Here is a 13,474-nt window from a genome sequence, read left to right on the forward strand (position 1 = left end):
CCGATCGGATGCTCCGTGGCAGGGCTCTTCCAGTCTGGTCCTCGAGGGCTGGTGTGCTGCGTGTTTTAGATGCTTCCCAGCTCCAACATTCAAATGAATGGGTCATTAATGGACTTGTGTAAACCTTGGTTGCAAGCTAATAATGTTAGATTCACTTGAGTGAGGTGTGTTGGAGCAGGGAAACATCTAAAACATGCAGTAGTGCTCATTTATGAATCTGGTCCCATTTAGGGTCAAACTGAAGATAAAGCACAGTACGACTAATTTGTAACTGTTCATCACTTACTTGTAGCTTATTGTTTCAAAAGAGCAAAAAGGCCACAATTATAAACTCCAGGCATTAATCGATCAGAAGTCCACAAAGCAATGGATGTTGTCACGGCCTCTGTCCTATTACCTCCTTTTCTGTCTTTCTGCTTCTGGGAAACCTTTGTCTGTTTTTGTCACGTTCTTGATCAAGTAGCACATTTCTCAAAAACAAAAACAAAAAAGAAACAATTAAGGTCCTGTATGCACACTCTCCATTTTTATGGGTGGTCTTTGCTGCCCTTTTCGGCTGTATTGTTTGTACAGTTAGAGAGTCTTTGTTTTCATGGGACTTCTCTCCACGCTAACTAAAGCCGGAGGCTGGCTGCCTGTTTTCCTTTTCATATCTACACATCTGCAGGAGCTTGAGGAAAAAAAAACGGGGCGAAAGAAAGCAGGAAAATGGAGGGAGGATGAAAAAGCAGTGAGACAGAAATACACAAACACTTTGCCTCACAAATCGACCCGCTGCGGTTGCCTGTAAGTGTGTACGTCAGTGTTCGATTTTGACCGGTTGGGCTTGTTGTTGGCAGAGGTCTGGCACCCATGTTGACAGCCCCACAATTTATACTCCTTTTTGACAGCTTGTTTTGTGTAATATAGACCCATTTACGTTCATCCTCGCCCGTCCCAGTGTTCTCAGTGTCTCACAAATAGGTCAACGGGATGTATTTTATGAAAAAACAATATTTCCACACAGGGTGCATTATGGATCAAATAACTCTTCAGTCACCAGCACTCATGGCGAATTCTCCTCTCTCTAAACAAGGTCCTATTGTTCATTAAGTAGAAAAATTATTCTTTCCAAAAGTTAATATTTATAAATGTCCTGCGCAGAACCAATTTTGTGTTACTCAAACCATTTTCCGCACGCATTCATCATATTATCCTCTCAGAGTTTGAAATTTATGATGTGATGCTCAGAGACTGTGTGTGACCTGACCTCTGACTACAGTGCGGTTATTCTGTTTCCTTGTGTATGAAGGATGCTGGGTGGTGGGACACGTGGAAACGGCGGTTTGGGGAGGAGGTTCCTGTGAGCACCGAGGCCAGGATGAATTCACACAGCCACGCAGGAAGTCAGATGAAACAGGGCGCCAGCACACACCTTATAAATGTGAGCATGTGAACATTTAAGTGCTTGTATATACATATGTTGAGGCTGAATGTCATTTCCAGGATTATATTTAGATATATTTCCTCTGACTGTGTAACGACTGGACAGTTTTAATGGGGTCAAACATGCTTACAAGGTCAAAGGGGCAGGGTGGTGGGTGCTACTCCATGGACTTCCAGGATTTCTGCACTTCTTTACTTCTTTTTACTTTTCACTTATGAATCTTCACTGTCATCCGCAAAGAGTAGATATTAAACATCAGTGTTGTGCTAGGTACTGAAAAATAGTAACTAGTTACCGTTACTAGTTACTTCAGTAAAATGTAACTCACTTAGTAACTCAGTTACTTAGACAAAAAAAGTAATGAGTTACTATGAAAAGTAACATTTTAGTTACTTAAAAAAAAAACTCCCATTAATGCCCCATTGCGCCTCTAGCCTTCATTTCAGCATGGTACTGTATGGATTCGCATTGTGCATCGTGTTCTGCATTCTGATTGGCTAAACAGTCTCCCTGCTTCTTCACTTCCTATGTCAATAACGTTGGTTGCTTAGCAACAAGCTGAGAATGGCCAATGATCTTCAGCAGCAACTAAAAGCAACTGAATAGTTCTCAAATATAATCCATGGTGGCATGTCGGTTTATAAGAATCTTTTTGCGCAGAAGAAAAAAGAGCGACAACAACGACCTATAACTATGTTCTTCTCTTGAAAAAACACACCTGCACCACGGGCTTTAGAAGACAAAGACGCTACAGAGTCGGGATGCAGCGGCTCAGAAGAGCAGTTAAATACGTGCAAGGCGGTGCTGATCTCTGCAATTTGAAGCCTTGTATAAAATAAAAGGTTCATACTTCGCGCATTTCACTTGTCACAGGTTCTTTTTGGAACGTAAAAACCAAAGATTACTGTAATGACAATATCTCCACATTGCAAAACTCGCCTTGCTCTCTTGGCTCGCCATGACCGGTCATGTTTTTGAATGCACACACACACGCCCACTACGTTTCCTCTGGTCTCCGCGGGGGCAAAAAGCTTCACTGTAGCTGGACAGAAATAACGGAGTAACGCACCGTTTGGTAACGGTAACTGAGTTACTGAATTTAAAAGGTAATGTGTTAGAGTATTAGTTACCGCCAAAACTAACTAAACTAACTAAATAAAACGTTAGTCCCAACACTGTTAAACATACATGGTTAGGAATCAAAAATTCATGGATCTGCAAACACATTGACTCACATGACTACCGCCAAACAAAAAAATTAAAAATAACAACAAAAACAAACTAACCAGCCTGATGATATATTGATTCTGACTAATTTAAACCTGGATTATGACATTAATATGTTTTTGATGTGTGAAAATGTAGATTTTTGTAGTTTTCAATCATGATATTGAATTAAAAGCTCTGTTTTCACCTTTTAAATTGCAGAACTCTTTGAGAAAAATGCTGATTTATTTATTTATTTAAATGCTGCTGCTGGCGTTCTCTTCTGTTATATGGGATTTTGTTTTGCAGAAGTGAGTAACAGAGGAAGCTGAAGATGTGTAAAAACAACATTTTCTGATTATTGTAAGTCTAAGGATTGGGCTAATACAGCCTTAGATGAGAACTTGTACATTTTTTCACTGTGCCAATAATAATTATTTACCAAAATTAAAGTAAAAAGAAACAAAAGACAATACTGGACAATACTGAGCATCCCCTTACTGCATCATTGATTTTAAGAGAGTAAACTGCAGCCAAGTGCTGTTAATCGTCAGCCCTTTGGAGACTGATGGACAGCAGGGGAGCAAAAGAAGTAGATGTCTTGGGAGTTTTCTGGGGTTAAATCTTTAGGTTTGTGTCAACACAACACGAAGAGAGAAAGACATGAGCAATAGTCTTTGAGAAACAATAGCTGCACATCAGTCTGGAGAGAGCAAAAATGCAAACAACACTTCAACATTCTGCTGTGAGAAAGTTCTGGTTCTGACTAAAAAGAACAACCAAACAAGAAAATTGAAAAGTTTCGCAATGGCCACGCCAAAGTCCAGAGCCCAACCCAGCAGGAATGCTTAGACCCTGTTGTAAAGAAAAACCTCATAGAAGTCCCTTAATGTGAGAATATATATATATATATATATATATATATATATATATATATATATATATATATATATATATATATATATATATATATATATATATATATATATATATATACATATATATCATAAAAAAATCTTGTTTAGTTTGTGTATGTGGTCCTGGTTATATTTCACTTTTTTCTGCTTTGGATTTACAGTTAAATCGCTGTCTCTAGTACAACATTGATTGTCCTAAGATCACAAAATAGACTGTTTTAGAGTCTAACACCCAGAAAATGAGAAGTATTTGAATTCACACAAGTAAGACAATCTTCAGACCAAATCAGCGCATACTCTTTAACACCACATTCCATCGTGGTGGCACGAAATATGTTGAAATGATGTGTCAGCATCACGTAAACAATGCAACCCTTAATGGTTTGGGGGACATAAGTTCCCAGGGAGGGGCGGTGCTCAGAGTCATTACATGAACTTCCTCGCTCAGGAGAAAGGACCTATCCGATCCACTTTAAGACAGGATTATGGCTTTGTTACCTTAAATGATAGAACTCATGATACCGCCGCCTTGGGTGGGACTTTGTACTTCGTTGACGGATCCGGTGGAGCAAAAGACTGGCGCTTTCCGTTGTGTTGTAATTTTAAAGTAACATTATGTACCTCTGCCATGTGTTTTTTTTTTTTTTTTGCGATCGCCTCATCTAGTGTGACCAGTTACTGTTACTTCAATATTCTATTAGTTATTGGGAAGAAATCCCCTAAAACAGCCTTGCTTTCCTAGTTGGTACCTCTAATATGTTCAATTTCACTTTATGACAATAAAGTGAATCTTGAACCTTGAAACCTTTCAAAGTTCAAATGTCTCTGGCATCTCTGCGTTTTTGTTTCATTACACATTCATCTGATTTTGTTATTGATTACAGCATCCTTGATGAGATGAAATAATCCCATCAGGAGGGTGTTGGTGTACGGATCATTAATCTGATATAAAGATAAGGGGGCCCTAGGATGAACTAAACCTGCACACTCAAACGGTTCACATATTTCCTCTTCAGAAAAAGTCTTGACAATCACAAACGAAGTGCTCATCTCTGGACCGCAGTGCCCCTCATATCTAAGTAGGGTGGAGTTCCTGGATGTGCCGGTGAGATCTCTAAACTCTGGCAGTTGAATTTATTTATTCTAACCTGATTGTTTGGGTTTGGGGGATTCTGTTGCTTCGACGGTGAAGGAAATTGCTTGCGCGCCTGCTGGTTCTGAAACGGAAAATGGTTTTTAAAATCATAACAAAACAAACCTAAACGCTACTCCGTCTCTCTCTCTTTGTTTGTGAAAGATTGCCGTTCCCGTTGATCCGTCCAGGCCCGCTAACCGAGACGAGTCTGTCATCGTCGTGGGGGACGGAGTGGGGGGGGCTGAATCGCTGAATAGCTGGTGGAGTGATGAGCTTATCAGTCGAGCACAGAAATCTGCGTTTGTTGATTACACTGTTTGCGTGCAAGCGCGTTAGTCTAGGTGGAAGATTGGCAGGATATTGGTTAAACTAGTGGAACTGGGGGAACTAACATTTGCAAAAGTGTGTTTAACTTTGGATACACCTTCTAGATCGGCAAATGAAACACAGAGAGGAATGATGAGGTTGATTTCTTGGATTTACAAGTCTGGTAGCTGGCTGAAAGTCAGAGAATAGCTCCTTTTGGATTCCCATGAATGGGTGTTGTGCTCGTGCATGTATCCCATGTCCTTGTACGACGGCAGAGCAGATTTGTCTCCGCGCACACACTTCCATGCAAGATTCTTTTTTTTTTCTGTTTGAGATATGGCAGCACTGTTGCTCTCTGGAAACAATTACCAGGCAATAATTTGGACATTCTTTCATCTCACCACCAGCTCAGCTGATTAGGATATCCACTGGTACGCAAGGCTAACCTCAAGCATGCACACACACATGCACATGCAGCCTTGTATTTGTGCTGTTTCTACTATTCAGTGCAGTAAGGCCATTTGTGCTCCACTGTGGTCGCTTTACTTCCTCATCAACACACACACACACACACCTGACATCTGATTCCTGACTGATGAATAGCAACGATTTTGAAGACTTTAGCAGGGACCACCCAAGATCAGAAAAAAATCTGCCATAAATACTGAAAGCAGTTAAAAAGAAGAAGTAAATGACCATTCTTCTGTTTGCACATGCTACAATATTTTGCACGTGTGCACATCTACCCCCTTTGCATTGCATATATAAGGTTATGCAAGTGCCATTAAATATGCTCCTGTCGCTCTCTCTCTGCAACGGTCCTGCTCTTTTCAACAGTCTTCCCTTATCCCCCCCCCTCAACAAAAAAAAGAGCTACCGGCTCTGTCCTCTATTCTCTACAGAGAGCTTTTTTCCCAGGGTAGAAACACTGTCATCCATTTTCTCTCCACTGTCCCATCCTCCCCCCTTTTGTCAGTGTCAAATGATTGCCCAAGGGGAAACTGAGCTCGGCAACAAAATGCGTCAGGTGAGCGTGGGGGAGACAGTGGTCCCCTCCTCTACCTGTCCCATCCATCCATCCATCCATCCATCCATCCATCCATCCATCCATCCATCCATCCATCCATCCATCCATCCATCCATCCATCCATCCATCCATCCATCCATCCATCCATTAGGGATGGGCGGTATGGACTAAAACATTTATCACGATAATTTCTGGCATTTATCACGATAATGATAAAAATGACGTTAAAAAATATACCAATTCAACTCCACCTTTGTAACTATAAATTTATCACCACATTCAGTCTTTGGAGCCAAAACACTGCTCTAAAAGATACTAAATACTACTAAACTACACCAATTAAATTGAATTAATAAAACCCAATTAAATGAGTCGCTCTCAGATCCGCCTTCCGCCATGTTTGTTACACAAACACGTCATCAACGGGAATTTTTCTTTCTTTCTTTCTTTCTTTCTTTCTTTCTTTCTTTCTTTCTTTCTTTCTTTCTTTCTTTCTTTCTTTCTTTCTTTCTTTCTTTCTTTCTTTCTTTCTTTCTTTCTTTCTTTCTTTCTTTCTTTCTTTCTTTCTTTCTTTCTTTCTAACTCATCTCTTTCTTTCTTTCTTTCAGGCTCATCCCTTTCTTTCTTTCTTTCTTTCTTTCTTTCTTTCTTTCTTTCTTTCTTTCTTTCTTTCTTTCTTTCTTTCTTTCTTTCTTTCTTTCTTTCTTTCTTTCTTTCTTTCTTTCTGACTCATCTCTTTCTTTCTTTCTTTCTTTCAGGCTCATCCCTTTCTTTCTTTCTTTCTTTCTTTCTTTCTTTCTTTCTTTCTTTCTTTCTTTCTTTCTTTCTTTCTTTCTTTCTTTCTTTCTTTCTTTCTTTCTTTCTTTCTGACTCATCTCTTTCTTTCTTTCTTTCTTTCTTTCTTTCAGGCTCATCCCTTTCTTTCTTTCTTTCTTTCTTTCTTTCTTTCTTTCTTTCTTTCTTTCTTTCTTTCTTTCTTTCTCTTTCCTTCCTTCCTTTCCTTCCTTCCTTCCTTCCTTCCTTCCTTCCTTCCTTCCTTCCTTCCTTCCTTCCTTCCTTCCTTCCTTCCTTCCTTCCTTCCTTCCTTCCTTCCTTCCTTCCTTCCATCCTTCCTTCACGTACGTTGTGCGTGGATTTAACGCAGAACCATAAATCAGCTTTATACAAAAATGTCATCAACAGGAGTTTATCGTTTTTATCGTGAGATGACAAATTCTTACCGTGGGGAATTTTTTTGACGGTTTATCGTGAACGGTAAAATATCGCCCATTCCTACCATCCATCCATCCATCCATCCATCCATCCATCCATCCATCCATCCATCCATCCATCCATCCATCCATCCATCCATCCATCCATCCATCCATCCATCCATCCATCCATCCATCCTGCCTGTCCTGCCTCTCCAACTTAAATGGTGGGATTCTCTCTCTCCACTCTTGTGCCAGCTAAATGGCAGAGCCGCAGCTCCATTTCAGAGGAATTTTCCGGATGAAATATATATCAGTCAAAAAAAACGTCTGTAAAAAGTCTATGCCCTGGCTGCACGATTGCGTCTTCGAACGTTCACTTCTACCTTTTTTTTTTTATTCTTGATCTCCCTTCTTGCGTTAAACCCTCTCTCATTCTCATCTCATGCTCTCTCTGTACCCATCTTCCCTCACCAGCCTTTTTTTCGCTCTCCTGCACGGCCCTGTGCAGGCACAGCCTGGTGAATGCCAGGCATTCCTTTGTAAGGTTAGAAGAGACAAAGGTGGACCACATCACCTGTGAGAAAACAGTCCTTTTGAGTTGTCGCCAATGGAAAAGAGAGGCTTAAATTGTACAAAAGCGAGCCTATAAAAGCAGAGGAGAAAAGATTGAGAACAGCCATCCTCGTGCTGTCTTTTCTGTCTTTTCGACTGTGACCTTTGTAATTTAATATTGGTGGCTTGTTTGACAAGACAAAAAAACAGATCTCAACTGAAGAAAAGTGTATGAATGACATCAATAACATGAGTAAAACCATGTAAGCTCGTGCCATCAGTGACGCTACAACAATACAATGCTTTACTCAAAGAAGTGACCTTACTGGTACAAAAGGTTAACTTACAACCCAAAACGTAAATCCAATCAAGCTCACAAACAACCTCGCCCTGCAGCACACTCCAACCATTCACACAACCCTCTCAAAGATCACACAAGCTCAATGGAGCAACTCCACCCTAAACACACCACCTCAGAGGAGAACAGACCCCCACACGACAACTCATAGTGGGTCTATGTTTGGTGACTCCGGGTGTGGTGCAGGGTGGAGTGTATCTTTGACGCCAATCTGCCTCTCCCAGCTTATTTTCGGGCACTTTTTCTGACGGACATCAATGGCAAAGTGGGCCTCTGTGATGCAATGCCACAGTTTTCCAGTCAGTAAACTGCCTCTGTTTGTTTTTACTCTTACTAATGGAATGGGGAGATGGAGAAACTGCAGTGAAACAAAAAAAAAACAAAAAAAAAAAACGAAACCTATGACAACCAGGTGTTTTTTTTCCACTTTTCTCGAGAATGTTTCACCTTGTAAAAGCAAGCGAGCGGGAGGGGAATTCTGTACCAAGCCGAAGTGAATGGTTTGGGTTTTTTTTTTCTTTCCTTTTTCTTTTTGAAAGGGTGTGTGCTGACCAAAGAGTATGAGTGAGCATAAATGTGTGTTGTGTGAGAGTATTAGAGCTGAGATTTTTGAGGAGCCAGAGGCTGAATTCTTCAGTGCAACTGTAGCATAACCATGACTGGGAGAGGTTTTCTTATGTTTGTGTGAGCCTCCATCGTTTTTCCTCTTCTTTTTTTTTCCTCCCTTTTTCTTCTTTGTCTCAATGGGGCTACAACCGGCCATTACTTAAGTGGCAGGGCGTGCTCTCGCCCGAAGGACACACCTGGTGGAAGAATGAATGGCAGGCCAGACCGGCCACACAGGGTTCCTATTGATGACATCACCGCCGGGCTTCTGGTCACTCCACCCTTCGCATGTTCACAGAGACATTCAGTCCACTTCCATCGCACCATGGCTCTTTCTTAGACATGGCGCCGGTTGCTTATTTTTTAAAGATAATTCAGCTCGTCTGGCTCCAGGTTGTGGGCCAACTGTGTTTTCAGAAGAGATTCGGTAAATTTGGATGGCTCGCCGAGCAACGACAGAGTTTATGACCTCCATTCAGGACACTGCAAATGACTGTGAGGGAATAAGCCTCATGCTTGATCCCCACGGTGTCCTCATAGTTGCAGAATTTGCCAAAAGAGTGCAAATAAAATACTCCAAATGCACTTAAAGTATACGATAATGACAGTCTTCAAAACAGCAGGTTCCATTAAAAATAATAGGCATTATCCAAACATGTTTTTGTGCCTGAAGTTCTCATGAAAGGCAGAGTTGAGTTTGATCCAACTTTGGTTCTAATGGTTGGTAGATTATACAGTCTGGGGACATTTATTACTCTTCCTGAGGAGAAGGTCTGCCAGCTTTTGATAACTGGCTGGAAGTTAAGCGATGATAGAGGGCCTGACTCAGTGGGGGTTGCTTAAACGACATAACCTTTAATAAATCAGAAGCAACTGGCGCGGCTCGATACATGTTAGGAACTTGAAAATCACAGGCTGCGCCTGATCTTCCACTCGGCCAATAGCCATCCCTGAAAGGCCAGGTCAGTGCTCCTCCAGCACGCCTAATCAGAGAACAACATGCTCTTCAAGGTCCACTAGCATAGCACAGGGCCAGCTAGCATACTGCCAATTAAAGCCTGAATGCTGTTGCTGTCCCGCTCCGTTTAACCCTCAGCGCTGTTGGAAGTTACCTGCTGGACAAAAAAGAAAAAACAGTGGTTCATTCAGGGCCGTTCCCCAACCGCTGAAACATGATTCCAAACGAGGCATACTGTTGATAATTCCCCCAGTTTTTACTCCCAGTTTTGGTCCATTTCAAATGTATGGTCTCTTTTATGCTCGTAATTCGTGATTGAACATAATTTATTTGTGTACTTTGGTGGATGACCTCGGATCAGGTGATAATCTTACACAAACTACATGATCTCAGCAGCAACACAAAAACCCCTTTTCCATTCGCTGTTATGTCATGCTGATTATAAAGCAGGTATTAGATCTGCAATGCAAGGAAAGAGAGGGGGGGGAGTGTTGGAAATGTGGAGATTAACATCTGAGAGGTGTTTTAGTCATGTATATGCAGTTTGATGGGGTGTTTGTCAATCCACAGGTTGAAGATTGGGGTGTTTTCTTGGAGAGTTTAAGGAGAAAAAAGGCACAATGTGAGTGAGAGATGCCTCCAAAAGCCTCTTTTCGATCCCTTCTCCTCATCCTACCCCACCCCTCTCTGTGCGGCCGCTACCCCACCCCATCCTGCTCACTCCCCTCCCTCCTTTCCGAAGCCAGCCAGACACTTGCGTTTTGTATGAAGGGGTTTAACCCAATGAACAATTCTGTCTGTCTTTCCCAAAATAAGCCAGTGGGAGAAGGATTGCCGTGGAGCAGCGAGGTGCACAGCCCATGGTTATAAGTCTTGGTGGTGGGAGTACATGCTGCTGGGACCTGCAGCCTCCTGCCTCACTAACCTGACTGACTGACAGACTGTTACTGACTCCCTCTCTGTCCCGCTCCGCTGCTCCTTCCCTCCTACTTTAAACCACGGAGAGTGAGAGTCCACAGATTGGGAAGGTGCTCCCCAGACCTGCGCTCGGACAGCCTGAAGACAGCACAGAGAGGATTTTTCCCTCTTCATCCTCTCTTGCTTTCACCATCTCTCTTCCCAAAAGCACGTGGATGGACTGTTTTTTCCCTGATAACTTTTAGGGGTTTTTCTTTTTGTTTGTTTGTTTTCCTGGAGGCAAATCAGATAAAAGACAAGCAAGGAGTTTTTTTTTTTGTTTTTTGTTTTTATCCTCCATCTGTAGCTGAGACTTTTTTTTTCATTTTTCAACTCCTGTTTTTGGCTGTTTTGCTTCTTCTCCTATCAGCAGCTCTGGATGAGTTCAGGCTGCCAGTTCTTTGCCCAGGAGAACGCTTCTCCTCATTTTTGGCTGCATGTCTGCTGAGCGTTTGATGCCGTCACATCTCATGGGTGACTGGTGTGGCTGAAGCAAGGAGGGAGGTAAAAGAGAAACCCACCTGAAGAGCAAACACACAGCTGCCGGTACCTGGTGCCCACCCCTCCCGCCCCTCCGAACCCCCCGAGGAGAGATAGGTAAGCCTTGCCTGCCTTCACTATTTAGTCTGTCTTCATCATTAACTCATGTCATCTTCTCATTCCATCACACGTGGCTGAAGTAAACTTGACCAAAACAAAATAGAAGGAAAGAACAGCAAAATAAATAACAAAAAACAATCCTATTTTAAAGTTGATTTAGCATCTTAGACCTGTTTGATAGTCTTCAATTCCACCAGAATAAACATATCTGCTGCGTTGTGAATGTGAATACCAGTTCTTGGGCTCCGAGTATGTTGCCTTGTTTGTTCTCACACATCTGGGGCTTTAGGAGATGATGCTGAAATGGGCGTGACGTGCAACACGAGCGTGCATGAGGACAGGACAGTGTGGCGGCCAGATTTCCACGGCTATTGATGTGACGGAAGCGTCCTCCTCGTGGGTGATCTTGTGTTTTTACATAACGGGATTGGCACTAATGTGGCATGCGCTGCATCTTATTTGTCGTGTTTGTTAATCATATTTTGGAGCGGCCTGGAAGATCGCAAATGGTCTTTTCTTCTCCTCTCGTCTTCAAATCCCCACTCTCTGCTTCACTCGGTCCATCCGCTGTGACACCTCTGGCAAGCGACCCTGCATTCCTTGTGTAATGACAACCCTCCACAGAAAAAACGGAGCGGGGACGGAGAGCTGCGACTCCGAGTCCTCAGGTGTCCCACACGACCCAAGTCAGACAGAGAAAGCAAAGAGAAGAGAGCTAAAAAAAGAAGAAGAATAGATATAAATAAATAGAAAATCGAAGAAAGAGCTCAAAGGGGAGATCTGCTACACTAAGAAAACATCCAAAATATGGGGAGATGGTTTCAAAATGTGTGCTGATCACATGTGTTTCAGTGCACCAGCAGCAGGCTTTCGCAGCAGAGAGAGGGAAAGAGAGATGTAGAGGCAAACAGAGAGGGGGAGTCTGGAAAAGACACTGGTCTGGAGTTCTGAAATCCCCAAATATTTGGCAGCATCCCCTCTACTTCACTGGCTTGTGGCAAGAAAAATCTACTGCATATGTACCTGTGTGTGAGAGGGCCTTTATCAGTACACGTGTAGCCCCAGTCGGGACAACGGGACGTGCACTCCTCCATGTCGGCGAGGTATGACATGGGTTTTCAGGTCTGTAAAACTGCTTTAGGTCAATGCAGAGCCCAGTATGATTCCATGGTTGATCGCTTATGCGCAAAACTCTCTCTGCTTCCAGTTTTCTCAACGATTAGGGAAAAAAATAAAGAACTCTTTCTCCTTTTTCCAGAATAAAGAGCCCCCCCTTTTTTTTAAAAAAAAAAAAGGTTGGCACAAAGGTGATGGCAATCTTCCTCTGTATCCATGGCGACCACGTGTCACAGACTTTCACCTACTTGTGTCATCCAGCGGGCAGCAGCTGGCCAGTAATTGTCAGACTTGCGGTTTTAGAGTAGTTGAAGAGTGTGCTTGTGCAAGAAAAACTTTATTTAACCACATATGCCAGGTTGCGAGCAGCAGCCCGTTGGAGCCTCTGATACAACGTGCCAAAGCGTGACCGAGCATACACAAACAACAGTCACGCTGGATACACAGGGCCCACACGGTGTACTTTATGCCCCGTTCAGCGCGAACGACAGGGGTTTTCAGACTCCCTGTAAACACACACACACACACACACACACACACACACGCACACACACACAAAACATGCAGATTTCAAACAGATTAGTACACACACTTTTTCAGCTTTTCCTTGTTCCAGGTCTTTTACTTTAATAGCCAGAACATGTTGAACTAGCGAATATTGCAGATTCCAAACTCAACATCACGTCTTTGGCTCTCCTTTTTTGTTTTTATTTCTTTCTTCCTTTTTTTTTTTACGAGTTTAACCGTTGTGCTTCTGTCAGTATGGGTTTGGGTAACACTGTCTTGTGTAACCGTCTTCACTTTGCGGCCACAAGGGGGCAGAATAGTAGACGATTTCCTCCCAATACGAAGAGCGAAGCATATTATGCATTGTGTTTGGGAGATTTTTAGGGGACCAGTCGATGTGGCTTTTCGACTGTTGCTGCACTTAAACAGAATGAGATACTAAATTCTCTCGAAAAATATTCATGTTGGTGTCAAGTTCCAGCTCTGCCACGGGTCATGTTTCATTTACATCCTATTTGACTTTCTGGCTAAGCATCTACAGGCTGTCACATCACTTACTTAGTACGCAGCCGTCTCTCTTGTTAAAAGATGGAAAATCACTTTAACA

The 13,474-nt window shown here is 42.4% G+C and overlaps 1 protein-coding gene across 2 annotated transcripts in view; it reads left to right on the plus strand.

The window, feature by feature from the left end:
- The first annotated feature begins 1,407 nt into the window (after positions 1–1,407).
- The window catches only part of col8a2 (collagen, type VIII, alpha 2), a 65,451-nt gene continuing 53,384 nt past the window's right edge, over positions 1,408–13,474 (plus strand). Inside the window, exon 1 of one of the 2 annotated variants that reach the window (XM_061740980.1) lies at positions 1,408–1,423. The gene's annotated coding sequence lies outside the window, so the exon portion shown is untranslated. Of the gene's footprint in view, positions 1,424–10,513; positions 11,242–13,474 lie in introns of those variants that run through there. The other variant, XM_061740978.1, reaches the window with a different exon arrangement.

The sequence above is a fragment of the Cololabis saira genome, chromosome 15, assembly GCF_033807715.1.
Source record: "Cololabis saira isolate AMF1-May2022 chromosome 15, fColSai1.1, whole genome shotgun sequence".
NCBI lineage: Eukaryota > Metazoa > Chordata > Actinopteri > Beloniformes > Belonidae > Cololabis > Cololabis saira.